Genomic DNA, 20,733 nt, shown 5'->3' with positions numbered 1-20,733 from the left:
TTTTTTTCCTCACAAACAAGAAAAACACCTCCCAGAGGCAACAACTGATGGAAATTGCAGAGGCTTTGGAGTGTCTCTGTGGTGGTGCATCCCAAATACTCCCTTATCTAACAGAAAATGATGGGAGGTTTTGCACCTGTCTGAGCTGCTGGGTTTCTTCTCTTTCCTAAACATCTCCAGGTAGCTCAGGCATGTTTGTCAGCCACGAGATCGAAGAATTATCATGAAATCCTGGCATGGGTTGGGTCAGAAAGGAATTCAAAGCCCATCCAGTGCCACCCCTGCCATGGGCAAGGTCACTTCCACTATCCCAGATCACTCCAAGCCCTGTCCAGCCTGGCCTGGGACACTGCCAGGGATCCAGGGACAGCCACAGCTTCTCTGGGAAATCCATTCCAGCTCCTCCTCACCCTCCCAACCAGGAATTTCTAAATAAATTGTGATTTAGTAATGAATTTTTGAACGTTTAATAACTTTGTCATGTATTCAGAGAGTTCGGCTTCAAAGTTGTTGCATGGGAACAAATTAACAAAAAAACGTATAGCAAGTTTCATATCTCAGAAGATACTAAATGTTGAATTGTATCTAAAGAAATGTTTTGTCCCCAGTCCAGGAAGAAATTTAAAAAAAAAAAAAAAACAAAAAACCCAAGATAAATCAAAACAGATTCTTCCATTTGAGCAGAGACATATGTTTGGTGGGTTGGCACCAGACTAGGATGCAGAATCCTGTAGAACCAACTCTTCATACTCTGGGATATTTAGAGGAACAACATTCAAAATAAGGTGCTGGAGAACATAAGAAAAAGAGAAAAAAAAATTTCAAAAGGAGAACGGGGAGCACCTGAAGAGCAGCACAGAGGAATCCCAGGCACTCCTGCGCTGTGGTGACCAGGAAAGGTGTTCAGGATCCGTAGGGATCTGTTGGATGGGGCTTGGAGCACCCTGGGACCGTGGAAGGTGTCCCACCCATGGCGTGGTGGCACTGGATGGGCTTTGAGGTCCTTCCCAACCCAAACCATCCTGGAATTCTGTGGAACTCTGTCTTTATTTGTGTATCAAATATCTTAGGGGATCCTACACCATCAATAACATTGTGCATTTTTAAACAGAAAGCATTTAATTTCATCAATCAATTGCCATTATTTGGAGGTGAGCTCACAGTGACTCCTCCTGGTCTTTGGGTGATGATGATAAAACCATGTGAAGTAAAAATGAAACAAACACTCGGGTGCCATTCAGCAAAATTTAACAGGTCCCAAGAAATTCAGCAGATTCCCTTGAAAGATGTGGTTAAACACAGAAGAAATTTCTTCCCAGTGCTGTGATGCTCCAAGCCCTTGGAGAAGGCTTAGAGGTTTTGAGAACAAAATTAATGATACCCTTTACAATTATTGCAGTTGTTCTGTTTGAGGGTGATGATTAAATCTGATCAGAAATAACATCTGCAGTGGGAGCAGAGTTTAAATATCTGGATTGTGGCTGTGCAGTTCGCAAAGAAAATAGAAAATATCATCCATTAACACAAAAGGCAACGTGAGGATGATTTACTTGTCAGGCAGAAAAAAAAAAAAAAAATACAGATCTTTTCATGGCACTGAAAAAGAATCTGAGGAGATTAGGAACTGCATGGGAAGTTTGAAGCAGGGTTGATAGAAAACCTCAACACCAAATTATGTGTACAAAGTCACTTTAAGGGGAGACTCAGAACCACTTTGGAGACTCCAAACGAGATCTGTGTGAAATGGCACAGTGAAAATATCATCCCAGAGCTGCTCCGTGTTGTGTGTTCTCCCTGTAAAATGCCATTTTTCACTCCAGTTCTCAAGGCATTTCCCAGTTCTCAGCAGGTGAGCTTTCCTCTTTGGAGGATCCAAACTTCTGTGCTGAACTCCTTAAAGAAATCAGGTGTTGGATCCTGCCTTGGCATCTGGACCAGTTTATTCCTTGGATTTATTGGGTTAGGCTTAGGCTTTAGAGACCAAATGAAGGAGACCAAAGCCAACAGAGCTGTCACAAAGTGCTGCTGCTTGAACTTGGTGGTCCCAAAGGCTTCTCCCAACCTTAACCACTGCTGATTCTGAGGGGCTGTAGGTTTTTGGCTGCACAAGGTGTGGATTTAAAGGTTATTGGTTTGGGTTTGGTGGTTTTGGGGTTGGAAAAGCTCTCCAAGGTCATGGATTCCAAGCTGTGACCATCCCCACCTTGTCACCCTGAGTGCCACCTCCAGGGGTTCCTTGGGCCTCATGCACCAGCATTTGGGGTCTTGCATTGGGTTGTTCATCACTATCATCAGTGATGCTGAGCTCATCACTTGATCTTTTTCACCTCTTGTTTCACAGACTTCCAGGTCTTCTGTGAGCCTTCAATTATGAAAAAAAACCCCAAACTTTTTCCATTCCTCTCCTGCTCCTCAGCCCCTCTTTGAGCCACATCTGGAAATTCCCCCCGAGTCTGCCAGGGCAGCAGCACTTGCAGTGCCTGCACAGCAGCATTTGAGGATTTCCCTGGCTCCTTTTGTGTCTGGAACGTTTTCCCCACGCTGATCCATCCGTCCTCAGCTGGGCAGGAGGTGCAGGGACAGCAAATTGCTTTTTGGGGTTTGCATGAGACAGAGAAGGAATGAGTAATCACGAGCAGTTTCGTTTCAGAGGCTGTTGTGAGTTATTTCCTCTACGAGGATTTTACATTTTTGGAAGCTCTAGAAAGAGCAGAGTACCCATGCAGGTATTCCATAACTTGGTGCTCCGTGGGAGAAGTTGGTTTGAAAAGTGTTTTTTCTCAGGTGATGGAAGTCAGGGGGTTTTTCCTTCACTTACACTTGGATTCCTCCATGGTCTTAGAAAATCTAAACCAAGTAGAATTGACTGAGTATGAGACAAAAGCTTTAGGGCCTGATGAGTTTTCTACTGATTTAATTTTTTGTATTTATCTTTCCATAGCTGCAGTGCTGAGATACGAAAGCAGCACTAACAAATTACGTTCTGGGGTTACATTGGTGAATAATTTTATTTTTTAGAAGCATAACTGGCATTTATAGTGACCTTGTCTTAAAGTTACCTTTGATTTCAGTCTAGGGAGGCGGTTTAACTTTTCATAATCTCTTAGTGCTTATAATATGTCACATTTCAACACTAATTTGTAATTTTATTTCATTGAAATTCGAACTCGTGGGATCCTTGCTGTTGTTATTTTGGTGTAACAGTGAATTCCCCGAGTCAGGTGTATTTTTAAATAAACTAATGCAGAATAATTATCATATCCCTCCAGCAGCCCAATCCCTTCCCATGCAGTGACTGTTTATTTTGAACAGCGGCTCCTAAATTCATGTACTGCATGAAACGGTGCCTTTTTAATAAATCAATCAATCAGAATTTAGCTCTCCTGGCTGATTTTGTGCTCTGGTGTTGTTGTGCAGATCCTTGTTGACGATGGTGGTGGCTGGAGGCAGCGCTGTTGAAGATTACATCATTTACAGACAAGATCTCTGAAATCTGTTTCCTTCACACAGCAAAGGTAACTCGAATCATCCACATCACGCATTTGTCCCAAAGTAATAAGTTCATTTTTCACCTCCAAAATTGAGCAGCGGCTGAAGTTTGGGAGTCTGAGCACTCTGCCAACTTCTAACCTCTTTTTTAATGTTTATTTATTCTGAAGTGAAAAACAATATCCATGGAAAAACTCCGTTTCTTCTTTTAGTTACAGGACTATCCGTCCTTCCTTAGCTCCTCTGTTTTTCCTGCACTTAATGTTTATTCTTTATTCTTTATTTTCTGTATTCTTTTTTTCTCATGAGTGTTTTGACCTGCAGATGAGTTACAGTATTTTTGTGGTACTGATGAGAACCAACAAATCTAAAATCTAAGGAGTAATTGAGGATGGGGCTTATGCTCAAAAAGACAAAAAATTAGGTGAAAAAAAGGGTAAAACAGTGGTAAATCTCTTGAAAATTTCTACAGAACTTTAGAAGCGTGACTTCTTTTAAATTAAATATTGAAAGCGCAAATCTGATGTGTCCTGTGCCATTAACTGTCTCTGCTTGTGTTATTATTTATTATCAATAAACAATCCAAATAAATGTGAGGATGTTCAGGAGAGTTTTGTTTAGGGATCATTTTCTCCTATTTTGAAACTAACTCTGTGTAAAACCATAGGTAATATGGGACTTTTTTTTTCTTTTTCTTTTTTTTTTTTTTTTCTCTTATGGAAATAGAGCTAATTTTCCCACTCATTATCTGCTGTTAATTTAATGTGTGGCAATATCTGAAATTTAGTGCTGATTATGGCAGTAGATTTTTGGTTAGCAGTACAGCTCATCTATGAGCAAACCAATTAAGACATCATTTCAGAATATAATTGAGCTCCTAATGGGGCACTTGAATTCACTGGGAATTTACATATTTGCTTTTCTTTGCTTTAGCACAGAGGTCCAAAATGAGGCTACAGCTTCAGTTTTGAACTTCTGGAGGCACCAACTCGAGCTGAGGCTTTTCAAAGTGAAGCCTGTAAAATGCTCTTGAGTAGAGGGCACGGATAAATTCATGGATAAAGCTCCTTAATTCTCAAATCTGAACTTTGGATGGCTCTTAGGAGGTGGGAATTTGAGGAACACAACCTCCACTGTTCTTAGCGTGCTGAGGCCCAGGTGATTCTCTGATACAGCACAGTTAAAAGTGATTTAAATACAAAGTTTGTTTGTAATTAATTTTCTTCTTTTAGTCAAATCAAGATCTGCTAGGCCAGGGCTCATTCTGTAAATCTTTCTAATACATGTCTTACTAATACATATATTATATATACATACATATAATCTCTATTTTCAAGCTGTGTCAGTAGAGAATTCTTGGAAGTGCTTTGTTAGCCCACACAAATTGTCTCATTTATGGAGTCTTTGAAAATGAAGGGGAAAAAAAATGAAGGCAGTTCTCCTCCCTTTTCGTTTTCCCCTAGTTTGGGGATTTTTTTGACCCTCAGAAGGAAGATTTTTCCATTTAAAAGACCAACAGAGCTGAGAGAGGTTATTTATACCTCTGCCTTAGTGAGGGGTTGGGTTTGTTTTGTTGTCACTCTTCCCTTCCAGGACAGACCTTTGCATATGTTTTTGTTTGTTCTAAAATGGGAATCTACACCAGTTGGAAAACCAAATGTTTTGGGGGAATAGTTACCAAAGTCTGTGTTTGTGTTCCGAAAAAACCCTTTTTTTCTCTATGTGAAAAACGAGGGCAGGGAAAGTAGTTTTCTCTGTAAGGTTCATGTTGTACTGGTTATTTCCTGAAAGTTTTAATATGTACGTGTGGATAAACCTCAGGATGCTCCAGTGAAATCCAAGAAAACATTTCATTCTCATTCTCAGCATCTTAACTTGTATTTTGTACTGGTGTTTTTTTGGTTTTTTTTTTTCCCTTCACTAAAGTGCTCGCAGCTGTGCAGGTATTGCAGCGGCTGCTGCTGTTCCATTTGATCTATTTTTAAAAGCAGGGGCTCTCTGGATGGAATCCACATTCCTGTGTAGGCCAATAACTCCCAAACCTTCCTGCCCCTGCCTCACCCACTCAGACCTCGTGCATTATCTTTAATTATATGATAACATTGCTATTTTCCTCCATAGGAAACCCTTCCATTAAATAAATGGAATTTAACCAGCCATCCACTGCCTTTAATTGTTCAATACTTCCCCCCTCGGTGATGTTCGGGCCTGTCCCTGCAGATGGAAATCACAATTTGCTTTTTGTGCTTTCTTGCACCTTTTGGCAACATGTTTAGGAGAATCCCACACCGGTTTGGGTTGGAAGGGACGTTAAAATCCATCCAGTTCTGTGGCAGGGAATCCTCCCACCGTCCCAGGCCGCTCCAAGCCCTGTCCAGCCTGGCCTTGCACAGGGATCCAGGGACAGCCACAGCTTCTCTGGGAATTCCATCCCAGCCAGGAATTCCCAATTGCCAATCTCCCATCCATCCCTGCCCTCTGGCAGTGGAAGCCATTCCCTGTGTCCTGTCCCTCCAGCCCTTGTCCCAAATCCCTCTCCAGCTCTCCTGGAGCCCGTTTAGGTCCTGGAATGTGCTGGAAGCTCTCCCTGGTGAGCACTCCCAGCTCCCCCAGCCTGGCTCCAGCCCTGTAGCAGCTCTGTGGCTCCTCTGGACTCTCCAGCAGCTCCAGGTTTTCCTTATGCTGGGGGCAAATCCAGCACCAATAACCTGGAAAGCCGGGTCAGCAGAGCCGTGGGGATGAGTGGGGTTTGCATCCCTTCATCTTTGTGAACACGGACAGTTCCAGAATGGAACCTGGAGGGATTTGGTGCTGTGCAGTCACTGCAGACACCTCCAGTGCCCTGTGCCATCCCCAGCTCCGGGCCTTGTTGTGTCTGAGACGTTCCTGACCCAGCTCCAGACTCCAGAATTGATGGAGCTGTTTGATTCTCCGTGGCACACGGAGCCTTGGCCCTGCTCCCAGCTCTGTCATTCCCAAGGTTTGGCTTGGGGTTATCCTAAGGCAGGCGGGGAGCAGGCTCGGGTTCCAGCAGTTTTCTCCTCAGCCTGTTTTTCCTGAATTGTCATTAAAAGCAAGGAGCTGGGTTGCCTTTCCTGAAGCCCTGATGTTTTTCTGAGAACAATCAATTTTCTGTCTCGCTCTCTCTTCTCTCCGTATGAAAGGCCTGGAGTTTTGTGAAATCCCAAGGTAGTCTTCTCTAAAGCAAGGTATAAACGAATTCTACCTTCTTAAATTTAATAAAAGGAGACCTACTTCATTTGAATTTATTTTTCCTACAGAAATTATTTAAAGGATTTGGGGGAAAAAAAAAAAAAAAAAAAAAAAAGACATTTTCCTAATGCTGTTTGTAATTATCCCAACTTTTAGAAGCATTTTAGAGCCAAATTTTCGAAGTCCATTTGAAATGTAACAGATTTGATAAGTTGTACTCTGCCTGAGCAGAAATTCTTGTACCACTTCTGCCAAGTTTTTCGCACAGAGCAAGAAGTTTGTTTTCCATGTTCCCCGCTTCTCTTCCAGCTGCTCCCTCTGAAACTGAATTATGGGCTGGCGTTTTGAATTCTTCCTTACACAGATATTGTAAATAAAACCGACTACAAAGGCTTTCCATTTTGAAAAATTGGAGCAGCAGGCACCCTGAACAAAAGGAAATGTTCTCAACCCTTCTTTTATTGTAACCAAATTAATCAAGCTCAGGGATTTCAAAGTTCAACGTTTAAGTAATGCAAAGCTCGCTGATCCTGCAGTGCCTCCCTCTTTACAATTCATATCAAAACAGCAAACTTGTTACAGTGAAATTTTTAAAGAGTTAATTTTTCTTAGCAAGGCTAAAGATCGGCTTCCTACAACCCCAGGAACCTGGAGAGCTCCAGAAAGTTTTGAGGTTCTTGGGATAGCTCCAGAAAATGTTGAGGGTTTGGAATATTTCAGCTTGAGGTATTGGAGAATGTTACATATCTCCATCCTCAGGTTTTCCTGAAATATCACAAGAAATTTCTGTGAAGCGAAAGCCACATCTTTGTGCTGAAAGGGCTGCTGGTTTAAAAGAGCAGAGAAGAGCTCCTGTCATTATTTATTAATCATAAATAATATTTAAAAGAAGATCGTACAGTGTACTACTTAAGATAAACCAAATTATTTTCTGTTGAAACACCGAACCAAACTCAGATCATTGATTTTTGTTTTATTAATTCCTTAAAAAAAAAAAAAAAAAAAAAAAAAAAAAAAAAAAAGAGCTCAAGGGCAGCAAATTTAAAATAGAGCTGTTAATGAAAACCTAAAAAAAGTTTATTTTTTTTACATGAGCATGGCCTGAAAGGATTCTTTTTTTCATTTTGTGCTTTGGCTTTGTTTTCTCTTCCCCTTCCTATCAATTCACATCCTTGGAGAGCCACTGTCATGGTGAAAAATGTATTGAAATGCTTAAGGAAGGCATTATCATTTTTAAGATTCTCAACTGGCCTTTTCCTAGAAGGATCCCAGTCCAGGCAAATGCTTGAAAATTAAAACCAGGGATGCTTTTAAAATCAAACACCCTGAGTTTCTGAAGAAAAGGGCCTCTCTTCCTCCCCAAACCTGTGGTGATGCTCCACAGCTGAACACAAAAAGGGTTCTTTTTATTTTTCACCACATTCCTGAGAGGTAAAGATTCTCCCCAAGGTGGGTCAGTAATTGCCACAGTCGGCTTTGGCTCAGCCTCCCAAACTAAGTTTGGATCACTTCAAAGGGTTCATCACATTTCTTTGAGGTTTCATCACAGACTGATGGAATCATTTGGGTTGGAAAAGACCTTTAAGGTCACAGAGTCCAACCCTGAACCTGACCCAAATCTACCCTCAGTTTATTGGTGCTGTGCTGAGACTGGGGGCAAAAGGACCTGAGTTTAGGGAAAGGAAAGATGAACTAAAGTTTCTATTTACAAACTCATCAAAAGTTAAAATATCTCCTCTTTTTTGATCATTCCTTAATCCAGGAACTGAAACTGTTTAGGACATAGATCCCAGTGAATTTTCCGTGGAAACAGGAATCTATTTGAGGTGCTCATTGTTTCCCTATCCCATCAATGAGAGTGTTCACTGGTGAATCTTTGTGTGATTTGATAACAAATAGTTCATCAGGAAGTAGATCCAGGAATGAATTCTTGTTTAATTCCTGTCCCAACAAGGGAACAGAAAAACCTGGCCACAGGTGCCCCTTCAATAAAAGGCAACAGAGGAAAATCATAAATACTATAGGTGTTATAATATATATTTAACCTCCCCTAGGTAATTCTAACAACGTTTTTATGCTGCTAATTTTTATTTGGATGTTTTATCCCTTTACCAGTGCAGACATCGATGTTGGTTCAGGCCTATATATATATAAAAATATATGTATGGGTTTTTTTTATTATTTCCTTAATTTTCGTTTTATTAGCAGCACAATTTCAGCATTTGATTGGCAGCGAGTGACATTTGCAGAGGACAGATCCTGCAGGCAGACGAGCAGGTGACAGGTGGCACAATGGCACTCGGGGACAGTGACACGTGGCTGTTCCCACCGGAGGATCCTCTTGGTGTTCAGTGGGGTTCTCAGGAGCAGCTTTCAGCTGGTGTTGGATTCTGGCTGCAGAGAGTGGTAGGGAACGGTGCTGCATGCAGCTGGGGCCAGGCACCAGTGGTGTCCCGCAGGGGTCTGTGCTGGGGCCAGCCCTGTTCGATGTTTTTATTGATGATAGGGATGAGGGGATTGAGTCTTTGATTAGTAAATTTGCAGATGACACTAAGCTGGGAGCGTGTGTCGATCTGTTGGATCTCTCTGCAGAGAGATCTGGAAGAGTTGGATGGATGAGCAGAGTTTAACAAGATGAAGTTTAATAAGTCCAAGTGCTGAGTCCTGCACTTTGGCCACAATATCCCCCTGCAGCATTATAGCTCGGAGAAGGTGTGGCTGGGCAGTGCCCAGGCTGGAAGGGACCTAGGGGTGCTGGTGACAGCAGCTGACATGAGCCAGGGTGTGCCCAGGTGGCCAAGAAGACCAATGGCACCTGGCCTGGATCAGGAATGGTGTGGCCAGCAGGAGCAGGGAGGTCATTCTGCCCCTGGACTCAGCACTGGTCAGGCCACACCTTGAGTGCTGTGTCCAGTTCTGGCTCCTCAGTTTAGGATGGACATTGAGTGCTGTGTCCAGCTCTGTCCCCTCAGTTCAGGATGGACACTGAGTGCTGTGTCCAGCTCTGTCCCCTCAGTTTAGGGTGGACATTGAGTGCTGTGTCCAGCTCTGTCCCCTCAGTTCAGGATGGACACTGAGTGCTGTGTCCAGCTCTGTCCCCTCAGTTTAGGGTGGACATTGAGTGCTGTGTCCAGCTCTGTCCCCTCAGTTCAGGATGGACACTGAGTGCTGTGTCCAGCTCTGTCCCCTCAGTTTAGGGTGGACATTGAGTGCTGTGTCCAGCTCTGTCCCCTCAGTTTAGGATGGACATTGAGTGCTGTGTCCACCTCTGTCCCCTCAGTTCAGGGTGGACATTGAGTGCTGTGTCCAGCTCTGTCCCCTCAGTTTAGGGTGGACATTGAGTGCTGTGTCCAGCTCTGTCCCCTCAGTTTAGGGTGGACACTGAGTGCTGTGTCCAGTTCTGTCCCCTCAGTTTAGGGTGGACATTGAGTGCTGTGTCCAGTTCTGGGCCCCTCAATTTAGGAAGCTGGGATTCTTGAGCACGTCCAGAGGAGGCAGCGAGGCTGGTGAGGGGCTGTGAACACAAACCCTGCGAGGAATGACTGAGGGGGCTGGGGTTGTTCATCCTGGAGAAAAGGAGACTCAGAGGGTGGCTGAGCTCAGGTGAGGTTGGTCTCTTTCTCCAGGCAGCACTGACAGAATGAGAGGACACAGCCTCAGTCTGCATCAAGGGAAATATAGGTTGGATATCAGGAAAAAAAAATTCACAGAAAGAGTGATAAAGTACTGGAATGTTCTGCCCAGGGAGGTGGTGGAGTCACCATCCCTGGATGTGTTTAAAAAAGACTGGATGTGGCACTTGATGCCATGATCTAGCTGAGGTGTTAGGACTTGACTTGGACTCCATGATCTTGAAGGTCTCTTCCAACCCAGATATTTTGTGTTTCTGTGATTCTCAGAGTATAGAATTCAATTTATCCCCATCACACCTTCAGCTGGGGGTCTTTACACCGTCCCTGGTATCATTCTGCCTTGCAGTGCCACTTCAAGTGCAGGAAGCTGAGTGAGCGGCCTCTGGGTGTTGTGTAAAGATGAAATGCACATGCCTTGATGGGGTTGATATTCATTCAGTTGATTGGGATCCTTGGAAAACAGTTTTGGGGAGCTGATGATGGGAGAAAAAGAGCTTTGTTCCTGTAAAGGACGCTTCAAAACCCACTGAAATGACAGAACTTTTGTCCTCCAGTGAAGCAAGTTAGCAAATCCCTGATTTTGGGGGTGCTCTTTAAAAACAGTGAAGCCACATTGTCAATATTGGGCTGATTTTTCCATCTGACAGGAGTGTTATTGAGGCTGTGGGTAGCCCTGCTCTGCAGCCCTGCAATCCTGTAAAATCCAGCTCTTTTACAATGTCTCCTCTTGGAAAGGATTGGGAGGATTTAAAGGTGAGCCAGGCACCTTCCTGAGCACGAGGGCATAAAATCTGGCGGTTCCTCCCAAATGTTTTTCCATAATTCATTTGTTTTTTTCTCTTTCTTAGTACTTAAAAGCCTTTTTTTCTAATGCCTTTTCAATGGAAATTACGATTATGAACTAACCCACACATAAAACTGATTTTTCTGATTTGTCTTAAACTGCATTTCCTCGATGCTCTAAAATCTAAAATATATTTCAAGCTTGTAAAAATAGACAGAAAGGGGCAGATCCCTGCTTTGACACAGATGTTTCTGCAGGAGGCCCGATGCCCTCAGATTATCATGATGGTCCCGTCTAAACATATTTAAAACACAAAATTACTCATTCTCTGTGAATGGTTTTCATTTGGGCTGCAGGAATGTGGAGCTAAAATTCCAGTTAAAGATAAGGTTTATAACTCTGAAGGACCAGCCTGGCTGCAGCTGCAGGGACAGGGATGAGGACCCGGAGCAGGAGGTGGGAATCACACTCCTGTCCCCTGGAAGAACAGACTCAGAGCCCGTGTTTAATGCCCAGAGTTACACTGGAGTAATTCTGTCGAGAGGGGAGTGTGGCTGATCCATGAGAAAATGCTTTCAAACCAGGAATATTTGTTGGGAAACCCATCCTGGAGTGAAGATGGGAGCGAGGCCCTCGCTGGGGTTGTGTGGTTGTGTCTGACATCCCTGGATCTGCTCCCTGCAGGATTTCGTTTCCTGCCCAGACAGATCCTTTTCCTTTCCTAAGCATCCAAGATAGAGTAAGGAAGGGCTCTGGGGTGACTTTCCAGTTCTTAAAAGGGCTCCAGGAGAGCTGGGGAGGGACTGGGGCAAGGGCTGGAGGGACAGGACACAGGGAATGGCTCCCACTGCCAGAGGGCAGGGATGGATGGGAGATTGGGAATTGGGAATTCCCGGCTGGGATGGAATTCCCAGAGAAGCTATGGCTGCCCCTGGATCCCTGGAAGTGTACAAGGCCAGATTAAACGGAGTTGGGACCAGCCTGGGAAGGTGGAAGGTGGGAATGGATGAGCTTCCAAGCCCATCCCTTCTGGGGCTGGATGAATTGAAGAAGCCACAGGGCGGAGGACAGCCCAGTGAGTGTTCCCAGCCTTCCTGCAGCTCCCAGGCTATCAGCTTTCCCAGCTCCCTGATCATGTTTCAGAGCCTGGGGCTGACGGTGAGCTCACCACAGCACCTAGAAAACTCTTTCCATATTAATCACCAATGATAGTAACAAATTGCATTTTATATAAAATTGCTCCTCTTCTACTTCTCGTCTGGATGATCTTAGAAATCTCGTCCCGCTTTACCCGTCCTGTGATCTGGACTGAGATATTTTCCATGTTTCATACATACTAAATCCTTCCTGAGTGTGTTTTTGCTTGTTGTTGTTGCACTCCATTATTCCCTGTGCACCTCCCTCAGCTGTGCTCGTGCCTCAGCCTTTACTTGCACTCCTTGCAAGAAGGAAAAACAATTCCAGTTGGGAAAAGTTTGTGCAAGGCATTTGTGTGGAAATGATCTCCTGACTAGGGAGCTGAGGAGCGCAGCCCAGTGTCCTCCTGCTCTGGCTCTGTGACATAAATTTGATCTATAAAGTGCTACGTTTGTAGCTGCCCTCCTGACACGACTTGGATTTTCATCCCCTCAATTACTGATGGCCACAACGTGGTAGATTTTAAACAGATTTTTTTTTTCACAGGGTGAAACATTTGTGGAGGTAAAGCTTGTGCCGTCCCAAACAAACAGTTAAACACCAAATTGTGAGGGGGGTAAAATGGCATTGCTGTGTGTTCAGAGCCTGCACTGACTGAATTCCAGCACGGTCGGTCCTCTCCCATTGTGGAGAAATTCTGGAGGAAGAGCTAAAGCCGTGAGTGATTTTTGGGATCGGGTTAGCGGGATTACATTTCTGGCTGGAAGGAAAGAAGGGTCTGGCTTCCTCCTCTCTGATCAATCCCTAAATCCAGAAGGATGTAAGAAGCTGAAAGCAGTTTAGCCCCTCAGCCTGGAGGATAGAAAAGTGGGATGAAGGGAAGGGGGGCAAGGAGAGGTTGCAAGGATTACACACTCTTCCTTCCTTGTTGGAAGAGCAGGGCTGTGCTCCTTTGAGTAAATTTTAGCTTAGATTCAAGTTCGTGGGATATTTACAATAATGGGAATATTCACTGAAAAAGGGAGGGAAAAATCCCCAAGCCACAACATGCAAAAGATCTGCTGGACTCACACAGCGGTAAATTATTTGTTTGGGTGGAAATAGAAATTTATAAAATATGAATCTAGGATTGAGCTGTGTGTTCTAGCAGTGAACTGAATGTGATTTAGTGATGATCAAAAGATGATTTTCAAGCAGACACATTGAGGATTGTCCAGCTGGAATTGCTGAATCCTGGAGTCCTGACTCTCGATGGCAGAGCTGAAAAGGCATTTCAGTTACATGCCCGAATCTCAGAGTCACAAACACAGCTCTGTAATGACTGAATTTCATTGTTCCATTCCTGAATTTCAGTGTTCCGTTCCTGCATTCTGGAAAGGCCTCTCATTCCAAATACCTGACCCTTCTTCTGCCTTTCAAACATTCAGGTAACTCTGCATCAGGTTTTGCAGGATGAGCTCTAGGAAAGAGATTCCAAACGAGTTAAATTTCTTCTTACTTGTCCTTGAACTCATCTAGAAACACTGTCAGTGCTGAAGCCATCCCTTTAGTTCATTTCCATGATTCTATAGCACCAATAAAAGGGAAAAAATAAAAGATTTCCGAGGAGTATTGAAGATGTTTCTGATGAGGTTTTCTCGTGAAGGTCTAGAGAAAATAAATATGAATTCTTCTACCTTGCTGTAACATCTGCAACTTGATGATTTAAGTTTAATAAATTAATTAATTCAGGGTTTGGCCAACAAAAGTGAGTGGTGGGACAACCCGTGGCACATCTGGATTTGTCCAAATGGATCTTGAGTTTGTCCTTGTCCACAGCAGCTCAAGGCCTGACTGTAAAAGAAAGCAGAATATTTCTGAAAGCTGAAAGCTCAGAACGCTGAGTTGATGTTTTCAAGACTAGAAAGCAAAATAGTACAAGAAAGCAAAAACCTGATCTGTGCTTCTAAAGAAAACGCACTAAAATAGCTGAAAACCTGCGACACCTTCAAGGCATCCTTTGAACATTAGAAAAAATTACAATTTATCTCCTTTTCACTCAGAGGCGTGGGCTTGGTGTGGCTTCAGATGCAAAGGCTGGTGATCTCCAGAGCCTGGATGCTTTTTCCTTTTGACATTTCCTAAGCGCCTAATAAAGAATGGGAGGGCCTGCTGGCTGCCTAATTAGGGCGATTTAATTTCTACCAGCTTCCAGCCGGTGCCATGTACGGCACCTCTGGATGGATTCTGACAGGAGTACGACACTGGAGGCCTTTGGCCTGTCCTTTGCAGGAGCCAAACTGCATCTTCAGCTGCTGCTGTTTCAGTGGCACACCAGAACCAGGCCAAAAACGGCTCCAGGGATTTGGGAGGTGGGAGCAGAGCTTTTTCCTCATGTCCCTCAATTCCCTTGGAGTCCTCCTGAGGTGTGCTGGTGCCTGGTGGCTCTCCAGGAGGTTTCCCTTCGGTGGGAAGCGCTGATATTTGGGAGCAGGACACCGACAGGTGCTTTAACTGATAGGGGGTGGGCAGTGATTCCCAAAGCTTCCCATCCCAGATTGTCATGGAATCGTGGAATGGGTTGGCTTGGAAAGGACGTTAAAGCTCATCCCAGTCCATGGGCAAGGACACCTCCCACTGTCCCAGACTGCTCCAAGCCCCAGTGTCCAACCTGGCCTTGGACATTCCAGGGATCCGGGGGCAGCGACAGCTGCTCTGGGAATTCCAGTCCAGCCCCTCCCCACCCTCCCAGGGAAGGTGCCAAGGCTCCTAACAGTTCTTTATCCATGAGGAGTCATCCCTGAGTGAACCAGTCTGGGAAAAGTCGTACTCATCAGGTGGTTAAAAACACCAGGGCTTGCATTATTCCAGAGAAGGCTTCCATAAAGAAGTTTAGTGGCTGATTAACACAATCACAATTAACATTCCAGAAAGCTCTCTGGCATCTCTGGGAATGCACCTGAGCAGCAATATCACCTTTTGCCTAAAAAAATAGAGGAATATGTTAAATTGTATCAATGTTACACCAAAAGCTACCAAAAATTAATTGGATTGCTGTTTATTTTGTCCTTTCCAAAGAACAAAAACTAAGCCTGGAGTTAAGTTCTATCCCTGGCACTTTATTAAATTTAAAGAGAGGAAAGAAGACACATTGGCCCTGTTAGACTTTTTAGTGGTTTGAGAAAGAAAAAGTCAATTTTTAATGGAAAATGAGCCTTGGTTGAAGTGCTGGAAGCCCAACAGTTAAAAATACAAGAAATCTTGTACTATTGCAAATCCTGCTCAGTTAAAGGGAACATGGCAATTCTAAATCATCTGTCCTAGGAAATCAACACCGGTTTGAAATGTGTACAAACTGAAAACAGTCTATGCCAGAACTCCTTGTGCTAGTGCCAGCTAAAAGCAAGAAAGAAAGAGGGAAAAAAAATCAAATTGATGGGTTTCAAAGCTGATAATTGTGCTTGAGTGCTGTGGCTGTAAATCACTGAATGGCTTTTCCTTGGATACAACAGTCACTGCATGTAAATGTACACATGTTGCCTTTGCAATAGTACAGAGTACCTGAAATCCTCGATTCCAGCTATTAAAATACAACCTGATGCAACATTTCACCATTTGCCTTAACCTGAGCTGATTCCATGAATGTCAAATACCATAATGCTGAGGGAAATCAAAATTCATGCGCAACATGATGGCAGAATGTGTGACCTTAACTTCAGAGCAGCACAACGTGTTAAATTATCTTGCTGTAGTTCCAAAAAGCTTCATGGATTAAGTTTTTCAGAGTGTTACTCTTGAAGAGTGGGAAATTTTAAAAACAATTTCGAATTCTGTGTGAAGCGACGGTTTCAGTTTGGCTCAGCTTCTCCGAAATCATCTCTCAAGTCCCTGCCTGTGTCTGCAATCATTTTGGGGAGAGAAAATCATGACTCTGAAGGTGTGTTGGATCTGTTCCTCAGCATGACTCCACACCCCTGGTTACATCCACGGCCCTTCCCGAATCATCTCCTGTTGCTGATCACACAAAAATTGTAAAGTAAATGTTAAAACAAGCTTCTGTTCCTCTTTATTGGTTTTATGTCTTCTGTATTCAGAGAGAGCAGCTGGAAAATGCGCTAGGAAAAAACGGATTTTTATCAAATTTACTGGCAGAATTTATCCAGAGGTACAGAAACTGTGCAGAATTGTACAGAAATTCATGGAATCACAGGATGGGTTGGGAGAACCTTAAAGCTCGTTCCAATCCACCCCTGTCATGGGCAGGGACACCTTCCGCTATCCCAGGGTTCTCCAGCCTGGCTTTGGACACTTCCAGGGATCCAGGGACAGCCACAGCTCCTCTGGGCACCCTGTGCCAGCTCCTTCTCACCCTCCCAGCTAGGAATTCCTTCCTAAATTTTTTCATTTGCAGCTTTGAGACTTTGTTTTGCAAAGCCCAGGCTGCCATGCAGGGTGTGGTCGCAACAGATTTAGAGCTTGTTGTGGGTTTGGGGTTTGGACCAAGGCAATTAATTCAATTAATAAAGCAGAAGGGATGTTTGCACTGTCACATTAATTCTGCCACAAAATGGCGTGGTTGCATCAAGTGGGGAGGAACACTGCTATAAAATATTTTGGTAAATAGGTACAATAATAGCCCAAATAGCCCTTGATGATAATTTGAAGCATGTGAGAGTACAGTGTTATTTCAGGTGAATTCACATTTTCTGTATTTAATGTTTCTTCGGACAAATAAACCAAAAGTCTGTCAGGGAAAAACCTTGGTTTAAGCTGCTCATTTGTATCCACTGCCTAAAATACTTGAAGGTGCTGAGGAATAAACTTTTTTACCCTCCTGTGTTCACCATCAGTTGAGCTGACCTGCAGCACTAAAAGCCACATTATTTGGTGTGTCCTTTTAAGACATTTTCACGTACGTTTTAGGATAAACTCTTACCTTGAGTAAATTTACTCTGCTTTGTAGTGAAGCCCTAGTATGCAAAATGATCTTCTGCATACACAAGTAGATTCTTAATTCTGGTGGTTTAGCAGAGGACATGTTTATAGTTCAGAAAATAAATAATTCAGGAGACTGTATCTGCCTCGTGTTGGCTCTTTGTAACCCTACTTGAGATTTACTAATTCAGTCCTTCCACCTAGTACCAGTTAACTGTTACCTGCAAGGACCTGGGCTGAGGAAAGGCCTGGATGCTGTTACTTGAAGCTGCTAATGCAGAATATCAAGAATATCATCATAATAATATCAGCTAAAACAACAACAACAACAATAATAATAATAAAGTATATAACATATATATTATGAGGCTGCTAAAAGCTTTGGATGGTGCCACAGAGCAGGAAACCCAACTGATGTAAAATCTGATCACAAATGATGTTAAAGGTGTCCCAATAGGAGCACAGATCTCAGTTCATGGAAGATTAAAAATGCTCTTACTGGTTTTCAGGCTAGCTTGATATTAGGGAGAAATACTGAATTATCAAGGAGTAATTCTTGCTGTCCAAACGAAATGTTTCCATCTGTTCTCTGCAACTGAGCAGGAGCTAAAATAGGCATTTTCTGTGCTCTTGTACAGAATAGCTGCATTTTGTCTTTAAGTTCAAGACGTGTTTTGTTGGCATCCTCTAAGACTTTCGTTGCTCAAATGAAGGTTCTGTTCCTCACACTTGTGGATCACGTTCATCCAAAGAGAGGGCAAAAGTAGAGTTGCAATCTGAGGTTATTTTAAGTCCCAGTTTTGTTTAGGTTTGGTTGCCACTTTTGCACATTCACACATTTCGACAAAGCAGATTGAAGTTTTCTCCCCTGGCACAGTGCTGCCATCCCTTAAAAGGTGCCTTTAAAATCCAACCAAGTTCTTTGTGTGTGAAAGTATTTTCAGCCCCAAACTTTTTGAAGGTGATGGGACCGTTCAGATCATTTAAATTGAGCTTGGTTTGGATCTGCTCAAAAAAAGCAGAGCCCAAAAATATTGAAATGCAGGAGAGGCCAATTGGAGGAGCAGCTGCTCACGGGGGTTGTGAAGTAAGGAAGAAGTTCCTGGGTGAAGCCACATCCAGACTTTGTATTTCTGTTTTCTTGGTGTGGAGGACAGATCCCAGTACAGATCCCGAGACTTGGATGCCGTTCCCAGTGCCTTGCCTGGCATTCCTGCCCCTCAGGGTCCTGGCAGATCACATCCAACTACCTGCACCTGGCGTGTCCAGCTCGTTACACATCACACCGAGGCCGCTTCCCAAAATTTGGGAAGAGTTCTCTCAGAGCTGCCAGGCTGAACTCAACTCTGCAGGAAGCTGAGGGATCCTCACTCTTAGCTCACCGTTGGTGCTGGAGCACTTGGATGGAGCAGGAATCTTCTTGGGATCTGATAGCAGGAATCTTCTTGGGATCTGATTGTCCATCAATTCCGATCTGATGTGATTCTAGAGGAATTTCAAGTTTTGGATCTGATTGTCCATCAATTCTAATCTGATATCATTCTAGAGGAATTTCAAGTTTTGGATCTGACTATCCATCAATTTCAATCTGATATCATTCTGGAGGAATTTCAAGTTTTCCTCCCTGAACTGTCTCAGACTCTCCTTGGGTGATGGAGTCTCTCATCTGGAAGCTCCCATTAACTCCTTCCTGCCAGACCTTTGAATTAGGGAAGTTTGCAAGTACAGGAGAGGAAACAAAAGCTTCAGGGGTCAGAAACTTCAGCTTTTATTATGCCTGAAGCCAGAAAGTGTAAAAAAGCGGGCTGAGAATGAAGGAACTGGGGCACTTCAATCATGGTTTCTGTGAAGGAGGAAAAATTCAGTCATTAAACTGACATTTTGCAGTTTGCTGTTCCTAGAGCCATGCGAAATTGTAAGGCTGTAATGTTATTACATTTTAATGATGAAATTAATATTATTTCATTCTTAAGCTGACTTAAGCAAAGCAATTAAAATTGTTCAACTTCTTGTTTATTAGAGGTTTATTTAGCTTGAAAGGGGTTTGTGGTTTTTTTGGTCATAGAGAAATCATTAACAAAAATTAAATTTTCATATAAAATCATGGAAAAAAAAAAGTAAATTTAGGTTTAACCAAGTTGTCTGTTGACTGCTACTGAAATTCTTGTTCTCAGATCCTTTTCCTCTGTGTGCTCTGCTGATGTGAAAATCCTTCAATTTATACTTTTTAACTTTAAAAATCTGGAGTTTAAATATTCCTGTTGTTGATTTGCTGTCAAACACTTTGACACCTTTAAATCCTTGTTTTTACTGTGTTTTTTCCTAGTGACATTTGGTACATTTGTCATTAATGATATTTAATATTTATCTTTGGCCTTTGTGCTGTTGTGATACATACTTAAAAAAATCAGGGGAATATTTGATTATTTAGTCCCATTTACTTAGAAATACCTTAAAACCAGACTATAAAATCTTTCTGAAAACTCATTCAATCCTAGGCTAAATTTTTATAGAATTTTGAGCTCTTGTTTCTGAATAAATGAGATGGGTATTTTTAAAATGATCAAACAGATTGAAATAGTAGGGCATTTTTATATAAATATAGACTCAGGAGTGATCCAGTGTGAATTATATTAAACTCAGTGGGAAACCATCCATTAACCTTAGCGAGAATAGAATCAGAATTCCAGAAACTGAGTTCTGCTTTAGGAGCCCTGTGCCTGGGGATTATTCAGGTACCTTCCTGATGATTTTATCAATGAATTGGACAATTAGTTGTACTAATTAGCTGTATCACTTTGAAAGAACTACGTGGAGGAAGTGAAGTGACAACGGCAGAGGCGGCCTGGAGCAGGCGGGGATGGAAGTGGGATGGAATTCCTTCCCTGTGGAAATTTGTTTTGGATTTTCTCAGTTTCAGGATAATTTCAGTTGGAGCCTGAATCCGGAGCAGGGTCTGCTGGAGTCTCCTCTCTGCTCCCATGGCAGCATCTGCCCTGCAAGAGAGTTTAAAATAATCAAGATTTGCCAGTTACGGAGATTTGTGCCAAGGATTTTTAAATAAGAAGTAACACGGTTTAGAGAAGTTTATGTTATTTTCTTTGGGGAGGATTTAATTTTAAACAATGGCATAACGTCGTGTCTAAAAGAAGACACTTTATTATGTGATGATAAAGGGTCATGAGGCAAAAAATATAAACTGTTGGTGTGCTTGCTGCGTGAAATTTCTCCTCTCCTAATGAGTTTGGGGCTTTGGGATAAGAGATTCCTCTGAAGGTCCAGGTATCCTTTTCTCCTCCTGGTGCTCTGGGTTTGTTTATCCAGGTGTTGGTAGAGTTATATACGTTGAAATGGAAAAAGTTCTGATCTTGGGGTTGGCACAAGTGCATTTATATGAAATAATGTGAGTCAGGAGATAGAAATGGAAGTGTTCTGGTGGCCTGAGTTAACTTTTGAGGAAGTGTTGCAGCAGTGTGGGAGCACAGGAGCAGCTGGAGGGGCAGGAGGAAAGCATGGACACTGCGGTGGGAGACAAATGTGACAATTATTTCTCTCTCCTGTTTG

The 20,733-nt window shown here is 43.0% G+C and overlaps 1 protein-coding gene across 3 annotated transcripts in view; it reads left to right on the top strand.

Annotated features, from left to right (window-relative positions):
* MBD5 (methyl-CpG binding domain protein 5) overlaps positions 1 to 20,733 on the top strand; it is a 109,458-nt gene that overhangs the window by 38,838 nt on the left and 49,887 nt on the right. For all 3 annotated transcript variants that reach the window (XM_040069532.1, XM_040069531.1, XM_040069530.1), the window contains exon 2: positions 3,418 to 3,515. The gene's annotated coding sequence lies outside the window, so the exon portion shown is untranslated. The remainder of the gene's footprint in view (positions 1 to 3,417; positions 3,516 to 20,733) is intronic.

Source organism: Hirundo rustica, chromosome 7 (assembly GCF_015227805.2).
Source record: "Hirundo rustica isolate bHirRus1 chromosome 7, bHirRus1.pri.v3, whole genome shotgun sequence".
NCBI lineage: Eukaryota > Metazoa > Chordata > Aves > Passeriformes > Hirundinidae > Hirundo > Hirundo rustica.
This window is presented reverse-complemented; position numbering and strand designations above follow the sequence as displayed.